At 35.9% G+C, this 22,450-nt stretch overlaps 1 long non-coding RNA gene across 1 annotated transcript; it reads left to right on the top strand.

The window, feature by feature from the left end:
• Positions 1-12,980: 12,980 nt before the first annotated feature.
• On the top strand, positions 12,981-18,703 carry LOC309633547. Its single transcript, XR_014247601.1, has 2 exons — positions 12,981-17,573; positions 17,892-18,703. It is a non-coding gene; the product is annotated as an uncharacterized lncRNA (long non-coding RNA).
• Positions 18,704-22,450: the final 3,747 nt, after the last annotated feature.

Raw genomic sequence — 22,450 nt, 5'->3', positions numbered from 1 at the left:
AGAGTCCCATACAGGATAAACCCAAGGAGAAACACGCCAAGACACATATTAATCAAACTATCAAAAATTAAATGTAAAGAAAACATATTAAAAGCAGCAAGGGAAAAACAACAAATAACACACAAGGGAATCCCCATAAGGTTAACAGCTGATCTTTCAGCAGAAACTCTGCAAGCCAGAAGGGAGTGGCAGGATATACTTAAAGTGATGAAGGAGAAAAACCTACAACCAAGATTACTCTACCCAGCAAGGATCTCATTCAGATTTGATGGAGAAATTAAAACCTTTACAGACAAGCAAAAGCTGAGAGACTTCAGCACCACCAAACCAGCTTTACAACAAATGCTAAAGGAACTTCTCTAGGCAAGAAACACAAGAGAAGGAAAACACCCACAATAACAAACCCAAAACATTTAAGAAAATGGGAATAAGAACATACATATCGATAATTACCTTAAATGTAAATGGATTAAATGCTCCCACCAAAAGATACAGACTGGCTGAATGGATACAAAAACAAGACCCGTATATATGTTGTCTACAAGAGACCCACTTCAGACCTAGGGACACATACAGACTGAAAGTGAGAGGATGGAAAAAGATATTCCATGCAAATGGAAATCAAAAGAAAGCTGGAGTAGCAATTCTCATATCAGACAAAAGAGACTTTAAAATAAAGACCATTACAAGAGACAAGGAAGGACACTATATAATGATCAAGGGATCAATCCAAAAAGAAGATATAACAATTGTAAATATTTATGCACCCAACATAGGAGCACCTCAATACATAAGGCAAATACTAACAGCCATAAAAGGGGAAATAGACAGTAACACAATCATAGTAGGGGACTTTAACACCCCACTTTCACCAATGGACAGATCATCCAAAATGAAAATAAATAAGGAAACACAAGCTTTAAATAATACATTAAACAAGATGGACTTAATTGATATTTATAGGACATTCCACCCAAAAACAACAGAATACACATTTTTCTCAAGTGCTCATGGAACATTCTCCAGGATAGATCATATCTTGGGTCACAAATCAAGCTGTGGTAAATTTAAGAAAATTGAAATCATATCAAGTATCTTTTCCGACCACAAGGCTATGAGACTAGATATCAATTACAGGAAAAGATCTGTAAAAAATACAACACATGGAGGCTACACAATACACTACTTATTAACGAAGTGATCACTGAAGAAATCAAAGAGGAAATCAAAAAATACCTAGAAACAAATGACAATGGAGACACGACGACCCAAAACCTATGGGATGCAGCAAAGGCAGTTCTAAGAGGGAAGTTTATAGCAATACAAGCCTACATCAAGAAACAGGAAACATCTCAAATAAACAACCTAACCTTGCACCTAAAGCAATTAGAGAAAGAAGAACAAAAAAACCCCAAAGCTAGCAGAAGGAAAGAAATCATAAAGATCAGATCAGAAATAAATGAAAAAGAAATGAAGGAGACAATAGCAAAGATCAATAAAACTAAAAGCTAGTTCTTTGAGAAGATAAACAAAATTGATAAACCATTAGCCAGACTCATCAAGAGAAAAAGGGAGAAGACTCAAATCAATAGAATTAGAAATGAAAAAGGAGAAGTAACAACTGACACTGCAGAAATACAAACGATCATGAGAGATTACTACAAGCAACTCTATGCCAATAAAATGGACAACCTGGAAGAAATGGACAAATTCTTAGAAATGCACAGCCTGCCGAGACTGAACCAGGAATAAATAGAAAATATGAACAGACCAATCACAAGCACTGAAATTGAAACTGTGATTAAAAATCTTCCAACAAACAAAAACCCAGGTCCAGATGGCTTCACAGGCGAATTCTATCAAACATTTAGAGAAGAGCTAAGACCTATCCTTCTCAAATTCTTCCAAAATATTGCAGAGGGAGGAACACTCCCCAACTTATTTTACGAGGCCACCATCACTCTGATACCAAAACCAGACAAAGATGTCACAAAGAAAGAAAACTACAGGCCAATATCGCTGATGAACATAGATGCAAAACTCCTCAACAAAATACTAGCAAACAGAATCCAACAGCACATTAAAAGGATCATACACCGTGGTCAAGTGGGGTTTATTCCAGGAATGCAAGGATTCTTCAATATACGCAAATCAATCAACGTGATACACCATATTAACAAATTGAAGGAGAAAAACCATATGATTATCTCAATAGATTCAGAGAAATCTTTCGACAAAATTCAATGCCCATTTATGATAAAAGCCCTGCAGAAAGTAGGCATAGAGGGAACTTACCTCAACATAATAAAGGCCATATATGACAAACCCACAGCCAACATTGTCCTCAATGGTGAAAAACTGAAACCATTTCCACTAAGATCAGGAACAAGACAAGGTTGCCCACTCTCACCAATATTATTCAACATAGTTTTGGAAGTGTTAGCCACAGCAATCAGAGAAGAAAAAGAAATAAAAGGAATCCAAATCGGAAAAGAAGAAGTAAAGCTGTCACTGTTTGCAGATGACATGATACTATACATAGAGAATCCTAAAGATGCTACCAGAAAACTAGTAGAACTAATCAATGAATTTGGTAAAGTAGAAGGATACAAAATTAATGCACAGAAATCTCTTGCATTTCTATACACTAATGATGAAAAATCTGAAAGTGAAATTAAGAAAACACTCCCATTTACCATTGCAACAAAAAGAATAAAATATCTAGGAATAAACCTACCTAAGGAGACAAAAGACCTGTATGCAGAAAATTCTAAGACACTGATAAAAGAAATTAAAGATGATACAAATAGATGGAGAGATATACCATGTTCTTGGATTGGAAGAATCAACATTGTGAAAATGACTCTACTACACAAAGCAATGTACAGATTCAATGCAATCCCTATCAAACTACCACTGGCATTTTTCACAGAACTAGAACAAAAAATTTCACAATTTGTATGGAAACACAAAAGACCCCGAATAGCCAAAGCAATCTTGAGAGCAAAAAATGGAGCTGGAGGAATCAGGCTCCCTGACTTCAGACTATATTACAAAGCGACAGTAATCAAGACAGTTTGGTACTGGTACAAAAACAGAAACATAGATCAATGGAACAGGATAGAAAGCCCAGAGATAAACCCACACACATATGGTCAACTTATCTTTGATAAAGGAGGCAAGCATATACAGTGGAGAAAAGACAGCCTCTTCAATAAGTGGTGCTGGGAAAACTGGACAGGTACATGTAAAAGAATGAAATTAGAACACTCCCTAACATCATACACAAAAATAAACTCAAAATGGATTAAAGACCTAAATGTAAGGCCAGACACTATCAAACTCTTAGAGGAAAACATAGGCAGAACACTCTATGACATAAATCACAGCAAGATTCTTTTTGACCCAACTCCTAGAGAAATGGAAATAAAAACACAAATAAACAAATGGGACCTAATGAAACTTTAAACCTTTTGCACAGCAAAGGAAACCATAAACAAGACCAAAAGACAACCCTCAGAATGGGAGAAAATATTTACAAATGAAACAACTGACAAAGGATTAATCTCCAAGATTTACAAGCAGCTCATGCAGCTCAATGTCAAAAAAACAAACAACCCAATCCAAAAATGGGCAGAAGACCTAAATAGACATTTCTTCAAAGAAGATATACAGATTGCCAACAGACACATGAAAGGATGCTCTACATCATTAATCATTAGAGAAATGCAAATCAAAACTACAATGAGATATCACCTCACACCGGTCAGAATGGCCATCATCAAAAAATCTAGAAACAATAAATGCTGGAGAGAGTGTGGAGAAAAGGGAACACTCTTGCACTGTTGGTGGGAATGTAAATTGATACAGCCACTATGGAGAACAGTATGGAGGGGCCTTAAAAAACTAAAAATAGAACTACCATATGACCCAGTAATCCCAGTACTGGGCATATACCCTGAGAAAACCATAATTCAAAAAGAATCATGTACCAAAATGTTCATTGCAGCTCTATTTACAATAGCCAGGACATGGAAGCAACCTAAGTGTCCATCATCAGATGAATGGATAAAGAAGATGTGGCACATATATACAATGGAATATTACTCATCTGTAAAAAGAAACGAAATGGAGGTATTTGTAGTGAGGTGGATGGAGTTAGAGTCTGTCATACAGAGTGAAGTAAGTCAGAAAGAGAAAAGCAAATACAGTATGCTAACACATATATATGGAATCTAAGGAAAAAAAAAAAAAGGTCATGAAGAACCTAGTGGCAAGACGGGAATAAAGACACAGACCTACTAGAGAATGGACCTGAGGATATGGGGAGGGGGAGGGGTAAGATGTGACAGGGTGAGAGAGTGGCATGGACATATATACACTACCAAATGTAAAATAGATAACTAGTGGGAAGCAGCCACATAGCACAGGGAGATCAGCTCAGTGCTTTGTGACCACCTAGGGGGTGGGATAGGGCGGGTAGGAGGGAGGGAGACGCAAGAGGGAAGAGATATGGGAACATATGTATATGTATAACTGATTCACTTTGTTATAAAGCAGAAACTAACACACCATTGTAAAGCAATTATACTCCAATAAAGATGTTAAAAAACAAAACAAAACAAAACAAAACAAAAAACTACAATGAGGTACCACTTCACACCTGTCAGAATAGCCATCATTAAAAAGTCTACAAATAATAAATGTTGGAGAAGGTGTGGAGAAAAGGGAACCCTCTTACACTGTTGGTGGAAATATAAATTGGTACAGCCACTACGGAAAGCTGTATGAAGGTTCTTCAGAAAACAAAAAATAGAGTTGCCATATGACCCAGCAATCCCACTCCTGGGCATATATCCAGACAAAACTATAATTCAAATAGATACATGCACCCCAATGTTCATAGCAGCACTATTCACAATAGCCAAGACATGGAAACAACCTAAATGTCCATCAACAGATGAATGGATAAAGAAGATGTGGTATATATATACAAAGCAATACTACTCAGCCATTAAAAAAGAATGAAATAATGCCACTTGCAGCAACATGAATGAACCTAGAGTTTATCATACTAACTGAAGTAAGTCAGAAAGAGAAAGACAAATACCGTATGATATCACTTATATGTGGAATCTAAAATATGACACAAATGAACTTATCTATGAAACGGAAACAGACCCACAGACATAGAGAACAGATCTGTGGTTGCCAAAGTGGGGGGGGGGGGAGGGGTGGATTGGGAGTTTGGGGTTAGCAGATGCAAACTATTATATATAGAATAGATAAATAACAAGGTCCTACCATATAGCACAGAGAACTATAATCAATATCCTGTGATAAACCATAATGGAAAAGAATATAAAAAAGAATGTATATATATATAATGTATATGTAACATAATATATATTAATCACTTTGCTGTCCAGTAGAAATTAACACAACATCGTAAATCAACTATATTCCAATAAAAAATAAATATAAAAATTAAAAAATTAAATTAGAAGAATGAAAATATACTTAAATCTTCAGCCTTAATTAAGAGTGTTTATCAAAAACAATAGTAAAAAACACTTGTTAAAAAAAAAAAGTTCCAGTCTCATTTTGTACATTTTTTGCCCCAGAGCTAGAATCGGCCATTTTTTTCAAGAAGTCCTGGTAACTTTTAAAGGGAAGAGGTATTTAGAAGCCTTTTAGCACTAATGATGTTCAGTATTACTGGGTTGGCCTTTGTTTCAGGACTTTTCAGTGAACAGAACTAGATAACACATATTTTTAAGATGAAATTCGTCATGAATACTACTTTCAATTCCAGTTTAAATTAGACTATGGGATATTTATTTAACACCATTAATCTTAATTTATATCTTCTTTCTCCCATAAAAATATTCTTATTCTAAACAACACCAACATAAATAGCCCATTAAGTTTATCTCACAACTGTATGTATAGCAATATCAACACTACCAACAATAATATGATTATTGTTTTAAGATATTTCTGCAATTTTTTTTTGTTCTTAAAGTATATCATACTAGGGATCCATGGACAAATTACTGTGTGACAAAGTTATTTGAAATAGTCTTTCCCTGTTTGGTTATGTCACTAACTCAATACACGACACTCAATTGTTTTCACTTATTTTTTATATTAAGTGATTGATATTTTAATTTATGCTTATAAGTATATGATATATTTACATGATCCAAGGGCAAATCTACCCTTATAGTCACATAAGTCTAGATTGTATTCCTGTTCCATCTACCCTATTCCCTCAAACTCCCTATTGGTAAATACATTTTTTAAATTTAATGGTTTACCCTATCATATACTTAACGTTAGCACCTATATTTACATACAATCATATTTCTTCTCTTTCTTAAATAAATGGATCAAATATGAGAAAGCGCAAGAAGTAGCTTAAATAAGATACAGGGACTTCCCTGGTGGTCCAGTGGTTAAGAATCCACCTTACAATGCAGGGGACGTGGGTTTGATACCCGGTCAGGGAACAAAGATCCCACATGCCACAGAGCAACTAAGCCCGTGCACCACAACTACCGAGCCTGCACGCCACAACTAGAAAGAAGCTCACACGCCACAAAGAAAGATCCCGAGTGTCGCAACTAAGACCCATGCAGCCATAAATAAATAGATAGATAGGTAGGTAGGTAGGTTGGTAGGTAGGTAGATAGATAGATAGATAGATAAATAGATAGATAGACAGATATTAAGATACAAAGTTGATTTCTCTCTCTCATTTAAAAGCGCATAAATGACCTGGCACAGTCGCTCTGCTCCACAGAACCCTCAGGGATCCAGCTCCTGGATGCCAGCTCACTGTTCTGATGTCATAAGGGGACAGTCTTCATGCTCACAGCCCAGGATGGTGTTATCCATGTTCCAAGCAGGAAGGTGTAAGAAGGGTGAAGAAAAGAGGCAAAGATTGCACATCAACTATCTCTTTAAAAAGATTCCTGTGAAAGTGCTACAGGACACTTCAACTTACATCCCATTGGCCAGAACAAAGTAACATAGCCACTCCCACTGCAAAGAGAAATGCATATTTATTTTGAATGGCCATGTGCTGCAGCTAAGAAAAAGGAAAATGGGGAGATGGGATTTTAGAAAGCAAGTAGCAATTTCTGCTACACCTTCTCCTCCTACATCAAATGGTTGTTTTGTGGCTCAAATAAGCAGCAAATATGAAGGATTTTCATAAACTATAAAATATTAGATGTGAAATGTTCTTAATATTATTAACTATACTCTGCTTCTAATAAACTAATAAATTTAATTTTAGGTTTCCCAACTTTCTGTAATTTTAATAAATGTCTTCCTGAAAGTATGCCTTTAAAGAAAAATCACTCCAATGATGAGACTCTCCTAAATTTTGGAAAACAGAGGAACTTTCTTAAACCTATAATCTACCAAAAGAAACCCTACACTAGATATTATATTCAGTGGTGAAATATTAAAAGCATTCCCTTAAAACTCAGAAACAAGTTAAGAATGCCACTATCACCGATTCTTTTTAACATTGTTCTGTAAGTCCTATTCAGCTCACTAAGACAAGGGAAAGGGGAAAAAAACCTGTGTAAGGATTATAAAGAAGGAAACAAAGGAGTCATTATTCACAGATAATAGTCAACATATAAAACCAGAAGAATACACAGATAAATTAGAGTTAATAAGAGAGTTTATCAAAGTTTCCAAATATCAATAGGCAAAAATTCGTGGTAATTCTATGCACTAATAATAATTAGAATACTCTATATAAAAGTTGGCAAATATAATATCAATAGATAAAAATTAAAGATAATTCCATATACCAGTAATAATGAGAATATACTATTTTTTTAAAAATACTATATTTGATAGCGTGCGGGATCTACCCTTCTTTATCTTGCTTTGTAATGCTGCATCTGGATCCTGTAAACATTTTTCCTTTGCCTGCTGGCACAATGTTAGGATTTGTCAGTAGAGGACACTACTGGGACACTGCAAGGTGTAACAGGAAAGAGCTTCTCTTCCTGGTTTTGGTGTACCTTCCTTCTATCCCTACAGTCTGGCTGTCAGTGGTGTGCAAAAGACTCAGTAGTGCCCACATTTTGCTGATATCCCAGGGAGTGACTTTCTTGTCAGTGATGTATGGGAGACGCAGTGTTGCACACCCACAAACAAATTTATCTGACACCTCAGCAGATAGATTCCTGTTGCCAAGTACTGGCACCCTAATAGCCTGCTCACCAGTTCAGGCTTTAGCTTCTTTTTGAACTTCTACAGCATCCATTGAGCCACAGACACTCTCTCTTCAATGAGATCTGAATCTCAGCCACAGGAGGAGAGCTTTTCCAAATGTATTCTTCCTTAGAAATTTTCCTTCAGTCCTAGAAGCAGTAACTACTGCCTACATTTTCTATTTCTGTATTATTTAGAGTTCTCTTTTTAGAAGCTAATCACCTTTTTCTAGTTAGTAATTCTTTAAATTTTCTTTGATTAAATTACAGGTATGATTTCTTTTACATGAATCGTGACTGATGGGTTGCAACAAAAATAAAATAAAATCCAGTAATTAATTAAGATCTTAAAATGTGTTAAGATCTTTCTGGAAGAGAAAGAAAAATTTTATTCAAAGATAATTTTAAATTTTTAAATAGAGGACCCACTGTATAGCACAGGGAACTATACTCAATATTTTGTAATAATCTATAAGGGAAGAGAATCTGAATAAGAATATATATAACTGAATCACTGTGCTGTACACCTGAAACTAACACAAAATTGTAAATCAACTATACTTCAATAAAATAAAAGCAAAAAATAAAAATTTAAGTAAATGAAGAGAGACATACCATGCTCATGGATAGACAGTTTCAATATCTCATCAGTTTTCCCCCAAATAATCTATGGATTTAATATAATTATAGGCAAAATATCAATGTATATAAATATATTAGATACAATTAAGTAAAATAAATAAATGCCATTTAAATAGACACACAAATGTATATAAAATAAATATTCATAAATACATACTATCCTTAAATACATGATCAAATGAGGACAGATGATACTTGAATAACTTGGGTTTGAACTTCATGGGTCCATTTATACATGGATTTTTTCAATAAATATTTTGGAAATTTGTGACAATTTGAAGTAACACAGATGAATTGTGAATTCAAAAAAATTAAGAAAAAGCTACATATGTCATAAATGCATAAAATATATGTAGATACTAGTCTATTATTTACTACCATAAAATATACACAAAACTATTACAAAAAGCTAAAATGTATCAAAACTTATGCACACAGCACAAACCATAGATGTCTCCATTCAAAGTCAAGAGAAATCTTAACAAACTTAAAGATGCATTACTAAATCTTAACTGTTGTACATATTGTGCTACTGTAATAATTTCATGGCCACCTCCTGTTGCTGTTGCAGTGAGCTTAAGTGTTGTATCTGCTTAAAATACCATGTGTCATTAATCATCTCTGTGTGAGCAGTTCGTCTCTCCAGTAAATTGCATATCACAATAAAAAGTGATCTCTTAGGGTTTGTATGTATTTTTTCATTGTGTTTAGTGCAATACCGTAGATTTTGAATAACACCAGGGGACTAATACAAAATGCCACTAGGGATGCTGGAAGTGCTCCTTCTAAGAAGCAGAAAAAAGTCATAACATTACAAAAAAGAAGTTGAACTGCTTGATATGTACCGTAATTGAGGTCTGCAGCTGTGGTTGCCCTCCACTTCAAGGTAAGTGAATCCAGCCTAAGGACAACTGTAAAAAAAGAAAAGGAAATTTGTGAAACCATTACTGCAGCTATGCCAGCAGGCATGAAAACCTTGCACGTTTTGCAAAATACCTTTTTATCACATACTGAAACTGCAGCTTTTTTTTTTAATCTGATAAGACGTGTTTATATTTACATGGCACATTTAAAGCAATAGCTACGTTGGTCATACATATTAGAAACCATAAAAAAAAGTTAAGAACTAAAATGTACATCATACACTTGTATATATATATTTTTTTACACAGAGGTAAAAAGGCTTATAAAAAAATCAATGCAACGGGGTTTTTAGTATACAGGTAAAGAATGAATTATGCTTCAGGCACTTTAATTTGTTAATGTGAGCAAATAGCTTGGTGGTTTGGGGATGACTGAAAATAGAGCCTTAACTTCAGATTAATTTGTGAGAATCAGGAAAATTCTTTCAACTGCATCACATCCTCTCAGACCAGGGCTAGAAAGGGGATTTCAGGTTTCTCTGAGCCTCCCCAGTTACCCCTAAAGTAGAACTTCTTAAAATTGTGTCACCACCACTTGTAAAAATTTAGCAATATCCGAAGAAAATGCTAATGAAGAAATTTTGCTCATTATTTTGCAAACCAAATAGCCTCTTCAAAACAAACCAGTGTTCTCCCGAACACGGTCCAGTTGAGAAACGATAAGGTTGTGGTAAATAAAACTTTAAATTTTTATTTATTTATTTTTGGCTGTATTGGGTCATTGATGCTGCGTCCCGGGCTTTTTCTAGTTGCAGCGAGCAGGGGCTACTCTTCATTGTGGTGCGCGGGCTTCTCATTGCAGTGGCTTCTCTTGTTGCGGAGCAGAGCTCTAGGCGCATGGGCTCAGTAGTTGTCGTGCGGGCTCAGTAGTTGTGGCACACGGGTTTAGTTGCTCCGCAACATGTGGGATCTTCCCAGGCCAGGGCTCGAACCCGTGTCCCCTGCATTGGCAGGAGGATTCTTAACCACTGCGCCAACAGGGAAGTCTGGTTGTAGTAAACAAAACTTACAGGAGATTTCCCCCCCCCCCCCAGTGGCTATTTTTTATTAACTGGGGGAATTTTTAAATGTCATCAACTTGAAGAGTGGTGGGTTGCACTTTGTTCATGGGTTTGTGTTTTTGTTTTCATTTTGTACTCAATTTCACGTCACCAAATTCTTCGTTTATACTTGGGGAAAAAAATCAAGGCCATGTGTAAAAACCCTTCCGATGCCTAAGTGTCTTTCTCCTGCAACTCCAAACCCAAACTTGCTACTTTGGGTGCACGGATGGTTAAGTCAGCAGGCTGGGTCCACCTGTTGCCTTTCCATGTAGGAGGCTTCTAATTAGCGGGAAAAGAGATTTTTCTAATATATTGCAAGGAATAGCCAAATCTTCCTGCAGAAAGAAGAAAAGTGAAGAGTGGTTACCTGTACCTAGCATAGTACAATCAGAAGGCTTTAGAAACCATAGGGGACAGGCTTGTCAGCGCTGGCTCTTCTTCCTGCCACGATCTTCCTGTGATTATTGCCAGCTGACCGCATGGCCTCATTCCTCTCTCCCCACTCCCCCCATCCCTTCTCTATTGCACACAGGACATCAGTCTCCAAGGAAAGGGACTTTTTTTCTAGTCTGCCAATCATATTGGGAAAGTGCTAGCCACGCTTACCTTTCTGGGAATGTTTTCAGCTCATCTGAGAGCACTTTGCATTTTTTACCAGATCATCGATGAAAATGCAGCTTTTATATAGGTGCAGGATTGCTATAAGAAAGGCGTATCTATAGACTCTACTGTGATTTCAGAAAAAGCGAAGTCATTACATGATAACTTAAAGCAAAAGGAAAGTGAAAGGTCTAAAGCTGGAGAATTTAATGCCAGCAAAGGAAGGTTTGATAATTTTAGAGAGAGATTTGGCTTTAAAATGTCGCGATATCAGGAGAAGCAGATTCTGCCAACCAAGAGACAGCAGACGAGTTCCCAGATGTCACTAAAAAAATCATGGAGGAGAAAGATTATCTGCCTGAACAGGTTTTTAATCAGAGGAAATTGTCTTATTCTGGGGAGGTGGGGGGAAGCCACAAAGGATATTTTATCACTGAGGAAGAGAAGCAAGCATCAGGATTTAAAGGCAGGAAGAGATAGGCTAACTCTACTGTTTTGTGCAAATGCAGTCAAGGTTTATGATTAGGACTTCCCTTACCTATAAAGCTGTTAATCCTGAGCCTTGAAGAGAAAAGATAAACACCAGCTGCCAGTTTTTTGATTGTACAAGAAGATTTGGACAGTGAGAACACTTTTTCTGGATTGGTTGCATTGATGCTTTGTACTTGAAGTCAGGAGGTACCTTGTCAGTAAGGGACAGTTTTTTACAGTTTTATAAAAATTTTACAATGATTCTTTCACTAGTATATAGACTAGGCTACCAGGAAGCAATCATATTAATTATACTAGGCTACAATAAAGCAATTGTATTGCTGCTTCTTTGTTATCAATGCGTATATTGGTCATACCTGTAAATAAATATGAATTTCTTTTTCACACTGTCTGTTCAATTCTGATATCTAGTATTAGTAACACATAAAACATCTATAGTATTTGTATCACGTAAGACAATATTGATGTAGGTACTGAGGGACAGATAGTTCATCTTGTGAATAGATCACGTAAACTTACGGTATCGATAAAAACAATACAGTGCTATAAATATATTTTCTTTATGATTGTCTTAACATTTTCTTTGCTCTAGCTTGCTTTATTGTAAGAAAATAGTATATAATACATATAGCATACAAAATATGTGTTAATTGACTGTTTATGTTATTGGTAAGACTTCTAGTCAACAGTAGGCTATTAGTAGTTGAGTTTGGGGGAAGTCAAAAGTTATTCATAGATTTTTGACTGTGTGGGGTTTGGAGCTTCTAAGCCCTGTGATGTTCAAAGGCCAGCTGTAAATAAATGAGGGAACAGAGACAAATTTTCCATGCAGAATATTTCAAAATAACTTATGTAGATATTCCCTCCTCAAGAAAGTGGAGTATAACTTCTCACTCCTTTAGGGCAGGTTCTACTTAGGGACTTATTTCCAAAGAATGTGAAAAACGGGGGGGAAAGTAACTTTACAGTGGAGAAACCTGGCAAACACTACCTTAGCCAGGTGGTCAAGGTTAACTCTAAGGACTTGTCATGTTGATACCATATACTCTTGATACGATGTGTGAAGAATGGCACTTCACCTCTATGATCTTCCTCCCAAAACTAATAACCTCTCAGTTAAATCATGAGAAAAACATCAAACCAAACTAATTTGAGGACATTCTACAAAAATACCTGAACAGTGCTCTCCAAAACTATCAAGGTCATTAAAACAAGTAAGATCTGAGAAACTGTCACATTTAAACTCACAGAGGAGATTAAGTAAGACATGATTACTAAATGTAATGTGGTATCCTAGAAGGAATTCTAGACCAGAAAAAGGACATTAGAAAAAAAACTAATAAAATCTGAATAAAATATGAAGTTTACTTAATAATAATAACAATGTATCAATATTGATTCATTAGTTATGATTTAGTAATTCAAAATGTTAATAATAAAGGAAACTAGGTGTAGGATATGTGGGAACTTTTCCATACTCCCTTTTACATGAACTTTTCTGTAAGCCTAAAATTATTCTAAATTTGAAAGTCTAGTTAGAATATTATTGAAGTAAAACTTTAAAATGTTATTAATGTAGTTTTTCATGAAACTCTTCAAGCTGATATCAAAATGTAAGTAAAAGAACAAAGTATTTATGAATAATGTTCAAAACACTTATGAAGAAAAAGAAGGCAGTAGGACAAATAGCAAAACTTTATGTTAAAGCTTCATAGTAATTAAGATGGTATGGTGTTACTACAGAGATAGGAAAGAGTCATAAATTATGGAAACAAGGTATGATAGAGTTAGCTCTGTAGGTCAGACAGAAAAAGACAGATTGATCAATAACTGGTGCTGAGATAATTTGTTATTCATACAGGAAAAAATAAAGTTCAATCCATGCTTCACACCACACACAAAAATAAATGCCAAATGCGTTAAGGATTTCAATGTGAAAAGTCAAAACTTTAACTTATTTGGAAGAAAACTTAATACCTTTAAGACCTTAAGAAAGGGAAGGATTTCTAAAATGCACACAAAAGCACAACCCAAAATAAGAAAACATTTATATATTCTAATTCACTAAAGTTAGAAACTTCTATTCATTCAGAGACACCATAAATAGACTGAAAAGTTAATCCATAAACAGAGAAAAGATATACACAGTAGACAGAACAAACATAGGATTAGTATTCAGAATACATTTATATCAACAAGAAAAATAGAAACAGACCAATAGTCAAATGGACAAAAGAAATGTTTGCAGTAGAGGAAAAGTATGAAAAGATAATCAACTTCATTTGTACTCAGGGAAATGAAAAGTAAAATTACCATAATTTGTTATTTCCTACCCACCAGATTGGCAAAAAATAAAAAGTTTGACAATGCCAAGTACTGGCAAAGTTGGGAAGCAATGAGAATTTTCATGCTGTTCCACATGTACATTGTACAATCACTTTGGAAAACAATTGGGGATTCCTCTATAAAGCTAAAGATGCATAAATCCTACACCCAGCTCTTTCATCCTAAACACATACTCACTCTTGCTCCTATAAAAGAATACATATACACATTATAATTATAAGAATACATATAAAACTTCATCATTAAAATAACTAAATAATGGAAATAATTCAATTTTTCATCTAAATTATAATGAATAAATTAATTGTGAGATATTGCTATGATGGAATGTTATGTAGAATTGAAAAAAATAAGTAAATAGTAGCTACATATAGCAACACAGATGACTCTCCAAAGAGATTGTTAAATTATGAAAATAAGTGACAGGAGCATACATAAAACATAATTTTATTAAATAGTCTTAAAAAGATAAATTAAGCAAAATATTTTTAGGGAAAAATTTATTTTGGTAACACTACAAAGAAAATAAAGAAATTCAAGATAATGGTTATCTCTGTAGGGAGGAAAGTAGATAGGTTGGGATGGGATATACAGGAATCTTAAAAATCTTAGGAGTTCTATTCTATAAACTGAATTATGGCTACACAAGGGTCTAGTTTATTATTACTATTTATGATTTTCTTAAGAGTGCACATTTAAATTACATATATATTTTTGGGTGCAATATGTTTAATAATATTTTAGTTAGATGCACAATGTAAATCAATGAGGAAAAACCTTTGAATGAATATTCAGCCACACTAGTGATCAAATCACTGAAAATTAAAACAATGAAAAAGAAGTTTGTCTATTGAATTCACAAATAAACAATTAAATATACATATTTTTACATACAAAACAAAGGGATAATAAATCAGGTACCCATGTTCAGTTTATTAGGTACTAACCATTATATTTCTAGGAAATAATTTGGCAGCATACATCAACAGCCTTAAAAATGTTTTTATAATTTGGTGTAATTCATCTTCTACTTTTCAAAGAAACATCCAGAAAGGCTATGTATTGATGTTCATCATGATGTCTCTTATAAATTCAAAAAATGTAAGCAACTTAATGTCTTAATTAAATATAAACAAATAAATTATAGTACACTCATGAAGTGAAATATGCAAACATTAAAAATATATCTTCAAATTCTAATAATGTGAGAAAATGCTTATATGAAGTTATGAGAGGAAAAATCAAGATTCTAAACAGCTTATACAATATCCAGGTATGTCTTAAAAGCCTTAAAGTTAATTTTCTTTGATGCTTTAATTCATCTTTTAGGCATCTATTACAAAGTGTCTGAAAATATTAACTCATCTTTGGAGGGAATATTTTAGAATATTAATAGTGATTATCTCTGGAAACAAAAATTATAGGGGCTCCTGGGAGTTTTCTTACACATTTTTTTATGCTCTACACTTTTCTGTGCCTTTCAAAAATCTCACGAGAATGCAAATTTTATACAAAAAGACGTCATTAATATTTTTTAAATTCATTCAATAAATATGCATTTAATATCTGCTCGTCTAGACAGTGAGGATTTGTTTGTGAACAGGACTGACACCATCCCTTCTCCCTCAGACCTTACATTCAAGGAGAGGAGACAGAAAATAAACAAGAAAAAAAAAGCCCTGCTGGTTTGGATGTGGGGTGAGACAGGAAGAGTGGACTCAAGATGGTCTGAGCAGCTGAAAATATGGTGTCATTTACTGAGAGAGGGAGAAAGTGTTCTAAGTTTGTCAAGTGCATTGAGACGTTACTGATCAAGAAATACAGGTGAAATACACATATAAAGAACAAGTGTCAGCGGGATTGACACTTGGTTGAATACACTGGAAAGCTAACTCCCCATTTCTCTCCAAGTCATAAAAAAAAGAAAACTTTGTTTTTATTATGAAAATTTCAGTGTAATGAGTTAAGCACTTTTTATCAGAGGGAAAAAACATCGAAAATTAAAGGATTTCCAGATTCTATAGCTCTTTGCAGCTTCAGGTTTGAATTTCTTAATTTGCCTGAGATGCTAAGAGAATTCGGTGTGGAAGCTTTTGAGAGGCATTTTATAAGATCCCTTCACCAGATTCATTTTTCACTATTTGCCTAAATTTTTATGAGGGTCCAAGCATTCTCTAATTATAACCATTATCTGTACTTCAGTGGTGAAGACTAATCAATCTCTTTTTTGCTTCTATGATTTTCACTTCTAGTGATTTTCACAAGATCACTTCAATTTAAGAACTATGGGGGCTTCTCTGGTGGCGCAGTGGTTAAGAATCTGCCTGCCAAGGCAGGGGACAGGGGTTCGAGCCCTGGTCCAGGAAGATCCCACATGCCGCGGAGCAACTAAGCCGGTGTGCCATGACTACTGAGCCTGCACTCTAGAGTCTGTGAGCCACAACTACTGAGCCTGTGTGCCACAACTACTGAAACCCAGTGCCTAGAACCCATGCTCTGCAACAAGAGAAGCCACCACAATGAGAAGCCTGAGCACTGCAACAAAGAGTAGCCCTCGCTGAGGAACCCGCCTGCCGCAACTAAGACCCAGCACAACCAAATAAATAAATAAATTAAAAAAAAAAAAAAGAGTAGCCCTCGCTCGCTGCAACCAGAGAAAAGCCCGCATGCAGCAATGAAGACCCAACGCAGCCAAAAAAATAAAATAAAATAATAAAACAAATAAATTTATAAAAAATTTAAGAACTATGATGTCATCTCCAAATGTCTTAATGTCACACACACCTCATATTTTAACAGTTACAAGTAGATTCATATGATATTATTATATGGCAACTTAGGTAATTGTGGCTTATCAAGCATCAAATAGTCAAATTATTTTACACATTCACACACCTGAGAAAATAACCTGCACTTCTTAAATTAAATAGAGAAAAGTTTCAATATCATATTATGTGACAACCAAAGTCATAGGAGGGTCTCTACAATTTCATCCCTACAATCTTCTCCCTTCTTTTCCTAGAATGCCCTTCCCTATCCCCATCTGAACTATTGTTATTATTCTTTCTATTGTTACTCCTCTTTCACAGTACACTTTAGGAGATCCCTTCATCTAATGGGCCTAACTGACCCCCTGTTCCCCCCTGACTGTGTTAAGTGCTGCCATATCCATAGGAGATCTCCTTGTGCTCACCTCTCTCATAGCTGCATAGAATTTGTTTACTTATTTTCATCAATTATTGATTATCAAAGTCCAAGACACTGTGCTAAGGACTAGGGATATGGAGGTAAAGAAAATAATCTCAGGCTTCCCTGGTGGCGCAGTGGTTGAGAGTCTGCCTGCCAATGCAGGGGACACGGGTTCGTGCCCTGGTCTGGGAAGATCCCACATGCCGCGGAGCAACTAGGCCCGTGAGCCACAATTACTGAGCCTGCGCGTCTGGAGCCTGTGCTCCGCAGCGAGAGAGGCCGCGACAGTGAGAGGCCCGCACACCGCGATGAGGAGTGGCCCCCGCTCACCGCAACTGGAGAGAGCCCTTGTGCAGAAACGAAGACCCAGCACAGCCATAAATAAATTAATTAATTAATTTAAAAAAAAAAAAAAGAAAAAGAAAATAATCTCTATCTGAAAACCCCTTGAAGAAACAGAAATTTTATAGTTCATGCTCACTATTTTTTAATCATACTAATAAATAAATTAATTTGGAAGCTAGATAGATACAGTATTATCAGAGTTAGCCATAAAAAAATAACTTTGGTGGTTATAATATCCTCTGTGATTAGGTCAACAGAGCATAAAGTAGATTTCAAAAGTTGAGAACATTTCCTTGGGTCCATTGACCTAAAATCTTGAAGGAATTAAAACAGCACTTTTAATTAAGAGAAATGAAAAGCAGTCAGAATATAAAGATATGAGCTTTTGATAAAAGTTGAAAATGCTTTTAAAGCAATGAAGCGGTCCTTTTTTTCAGGCCATAAATATGTTTTGTTTTGTTTTGTTTTGTTTTCACATTTTTGTATGTGTGCAATGCTTTTAAAATCAGTGACATATTGGGACTTCCCTGCTGGCGCAGTGGTTAAGAATCCGCCTGCCAATGCAGGGGATGTGGGTTCGAGCCCTAGTCCGGGAAGATCCCACATGCCACGGAGCAACTAAGCCCGTGTGCCACAACTACTGAGCCTATGCTCTAGAGTCTGCGAGCCACAACTACGGAGCCCGTGTGCCACAAATACTGAAGCCCACATGCCTAGAGCTCATGCTCCACAACAAGAGAAGCCACCGCAATGAGAAGCCCGCACACCACAACGAAAGAGTAGCTCCCGCACGACGCAACTAGAGAAAGTCTGCGCGCAACAACGAAGACCCAACGCAACCAAAAATAAATAAAATTAAATAAAATTAAAAAATTTTTAAAAACTCAGTGACATATTGTGTAAAAAACTTGTAACTAAGAAATCAGAAACTTAGGTTTTAATGCAATCATCATCATCACACCTTTGGGGGAGGTTCTTAGTATCTCTTAGTTTAGGCTCCCGCATGTGCAAATGGGTCAAAGATATTTGTCCTTTTATCTCAAAAGACTGTTATGAGGTTCAGTTGAGTGATTGTAGATTGGAAGTTTATCAAAACTTAAAAATGATAAGAGAAATGTACTTTGTTGGGGGTAGAGTTCTGTCATTGCTATCTACGGTAGGCAGACTAATGCGCCCTGCAAAAGATATAGAAGTCCTAATCCTCAGAACCTGTGACTATGTTACCTTATATGGCAAAAGGAACTTTGCAGATGTGATTGGGTTAAGAATCTTGAGATGGAGAAATGATCCAGGTGGTGAAAGAGACTCTCCTTGATCAAACTCTGGTCAGGCTCCTCTGAGCCCTCTTCTCGACTAGGCCTCAACCATGGCCTGTGAAGTCTTGAACAAACACTAACATAGTTTCTAACAGCTCAAGTGTGCACCTAGGGAAGATACTAGCCCCTCCTTAAAGTGCCTGCCAGAGAAAACTCAAGGCTGCCAAAAGAATTTACTGTTTGTTCCAGCCGACCTCTGAAGGTAGGGCCCCTGTCTCCCAATCTCTGTGGGAAAGTAAGAACCTAACTATGATGAACACCAGCTAGCACACCCAGGTGGGTTTTACATGAACCAATCCTCACTTCCTGCTTTTTATAGTTTTTCATTTTCCTGACTCTGCTCAAGCCATTGCCACTCCCTACTCTCTCATTCTCCCTTTAAAATACCCAATCACCTCTGCACAAATCAGAATTGAGCTCAGCTTTTTCCCCTATTCTCAGTAGTCACTGAATAAAATCTGTTTTTATCACTTTAACTAATGCCTGACTGCATTTATCTTTGACGGTGAGCCAATATAAAATCACAAGGGTCTTTATAAGAAGGAGGCCGGACCGTCAGAGAGGGAGAAGGAGATGTGACAACAGAAGCAGGGGTACTGATGCAGCTGAGAGCCAAGGAATGTGGGCAGCCTCTAAAAACTGGAAAAGGCAAGGAAAGGATTCTTCCTTCAGAAGAAATGCAATCCTGCCGACACCTTGATTTTAGTCCCCTTTGAAACTATAAGACCTCTGACCTTCAAAACTGTAAAATAATAAATTTGTGTTATTTTAATCCACTAAGTTTGTGGTAACTTGTTAGAACAGCAATAGGAAACTCATATACCATCCATGTTACATGATCAGCCCAACAAGAGTGTGTTAATGTCATCAGACCACATGAGAGAGTATTAAATCAATCATCTGTATGGACTTTGTTGACCAAGGAAGATCAAGAACTTATAGCAAACTGAAAATCAACACAGTTTTAAGGAATATATCTTCAAATAGGTCCATGATTCAAAGTCAAATATCTTTGGGAGTTCCCTGTGGTTAAGTGGAGTCCAGTGGTTAAGACTCAGTGCTTTCACTGCTGAGGACACGGGTTCAGTCCTTGGTCAGGGAACTAAGATCCCAAAAGCTTCACTGTGTGGCCAAAAAAAAAAATCAAATATCTTTCTTTGGGAAAGTGCAATACAGGCTGAATATCAGAGCCTTTACAAAAGACTGAGTAGATCTTCTTGCCAAATATTTAAGGGTTAAATCATGATCATTTTCCTCAACACTTTTAACAAGGCTGATTCATCTTTACTGAAACTGATTCATTTCACAATTTCTAAGGGAACTTTCTGACTTATATGATAATGCACTCTTAATTAGCTCTGCTCATAGGGGCAATATAATAAAATGATATACTCTAGACCCAATACCAGCTTCTTACAAAACCTTTAAAGGGTTGCTTCTGTTTTCTTGGTAAGCTTGCTTACAGGAGGGAAAGAATGATGGACTATTTTTCCAGAAACCACATAGAAAGACCAGGCAGGCAACGATCAGCAACTACATGTAGTCTCTATGCTGGAGGTCAGATGTGATTTTTATTTGGTCATTTATTTTCCCTCTCTTGAGTTTAGAGTGATTAAAGATATTTGTATTTCAAGGTGTTTTTGTTCTTGTTCATTTGTTTGCAATCCTGAGAGGCAAAAATATAACCAATGCCACCATCAGTTCCTTTCATGTTTTCTAACTTACTGATTTGTTAAGTTTCCATTGTTAATGTCTTTCTTAGTTAATATTATTTAGAATAAGCATCTAGTCCAAGTTTGCCCAGTTGTGAAGATGGCTGTTAATATTCCCATTTATCTCACATATCTCTAATACTCTTAAATGTATACTTTATAATCTTTCAATACTTCTGGCCTCAATCAATTTCTTCAAGATACGTGTAATACAAATAATTGTGCCTATTTCTATTCTGCTGCATTTTTGCCTGCCATATCTGGGGAAAATAACTGGAAAGTGACTTATTTTCAGGACTCTTTCTGATGTTCATCTAGGTTCAGGGATATTAACAATTCAAACTGGATGAACACTTGCAGCAAGGGAAATGGAAATTATATTTTTCTGGGAACTCCTGTTTTGTCACCATTAAATCATACTATGAAACAGTTTCAGTTTGGAAAGGTTCCATCTCTGCTCCATCAACCCTGTGGCTCCAACTGGGGATTTTCCTTCAAACCATAAACTTCCTTCAGCTTAGTTTAAATTTAAATTAACTTCATCAGGAAAGTAGGTAAAGAAAAATATTATGTTTCAACTGTAAGTTTGGAAGGGACTCTGTTGCTGTGCCCCTTTGTAATGGCAAAACTGCATTGATGCAAACAACCTTTCTTTTAACACATGTGCATGATACACATGGTTGAGAAAAAAGAAACCGATTATGGCCTGAGATCCATTTATAATGAAGTAATGTCTCTAAAATTACCATTGACATTCTACCTTCTTTGGTGGCAAGTCTTGCAAAAGCAACAGCTAAATGAATAAATTTGTTACTTCAATTTGTGGAGGATTGTAACAGGTATTTCTACTCATGAGGGCCTTAATGTTTCATAAATTGAGAGCTACTTTCTAAATTAATTAAAGAGGACCCAGTAGGAGAAATGCAGAGCTAGCTGACTTAATTGTGGAGCCTTGGGATGTAACAACAAGTCTCTAGAAGTTAAATTTCATATGACTCTTCCTTTGAAGAAATGCAAACTGATCTTCTAGAGAGTCAAATTAATTTGGTTATCTATCATGGTTTGGGAGAGTGAGGCGCTGGATAACAACTTATTATTACTAAGAAAGAATTATAACTATGCCATACCTAGCTTGACAATTTTATGCAAGGACTTTAAGTATAATAAAATATAATTAATTTTCAAAAATTATATGGTATGAATTTGTGCTTCTGGGAATGGCAGACCAAGGCTTCCACTGAAGACAGCTAGAAAATCTAGATGAAAAAAGCTTTTTTAATGACTTGATGGAATGTTAGAGCTAATAAAATGGGGAAGAATTACTGAGCCAGAAGCCAGTGGAGGACATAGGCCTGGGAAGGAAGTCTGGAGTTTGGGGTCACTTTTCCCCTGGGGATGTTTGCCAATCCTGGAGGACTCCTTTACCCACCCCAGAAGCAGAGGCTGAGGTTGAATGGTGCTTTAACAGCCTCACAAGGAAACAGAAAATGAGGTCCAGAACCTACCAAAAGTGTGTCTGATGAGTCTTCTTTCTTTAATTTCAAGAAAAGAGAATTGCACTCTAGGAGCAGGGGTGAACTAGAAGTTGACGGCCCAGAAAAT

This window comes from Balaenoptera borealis, assembly GCF_965194805.1.
Source record: "Balaenoptera borealis genome assembly, chromosome: 1".
NCBI lineage: Eukaryota > Metazoa > Chordata > Mammalia > Artiodactyla > Balaenopteridae > Balaenoptera > Balaenoptera borealis.
Note: the sequence above shows the minus strand (reverse complement) of the source record. Positions and strands in the feature narration are given on the sequence as shown.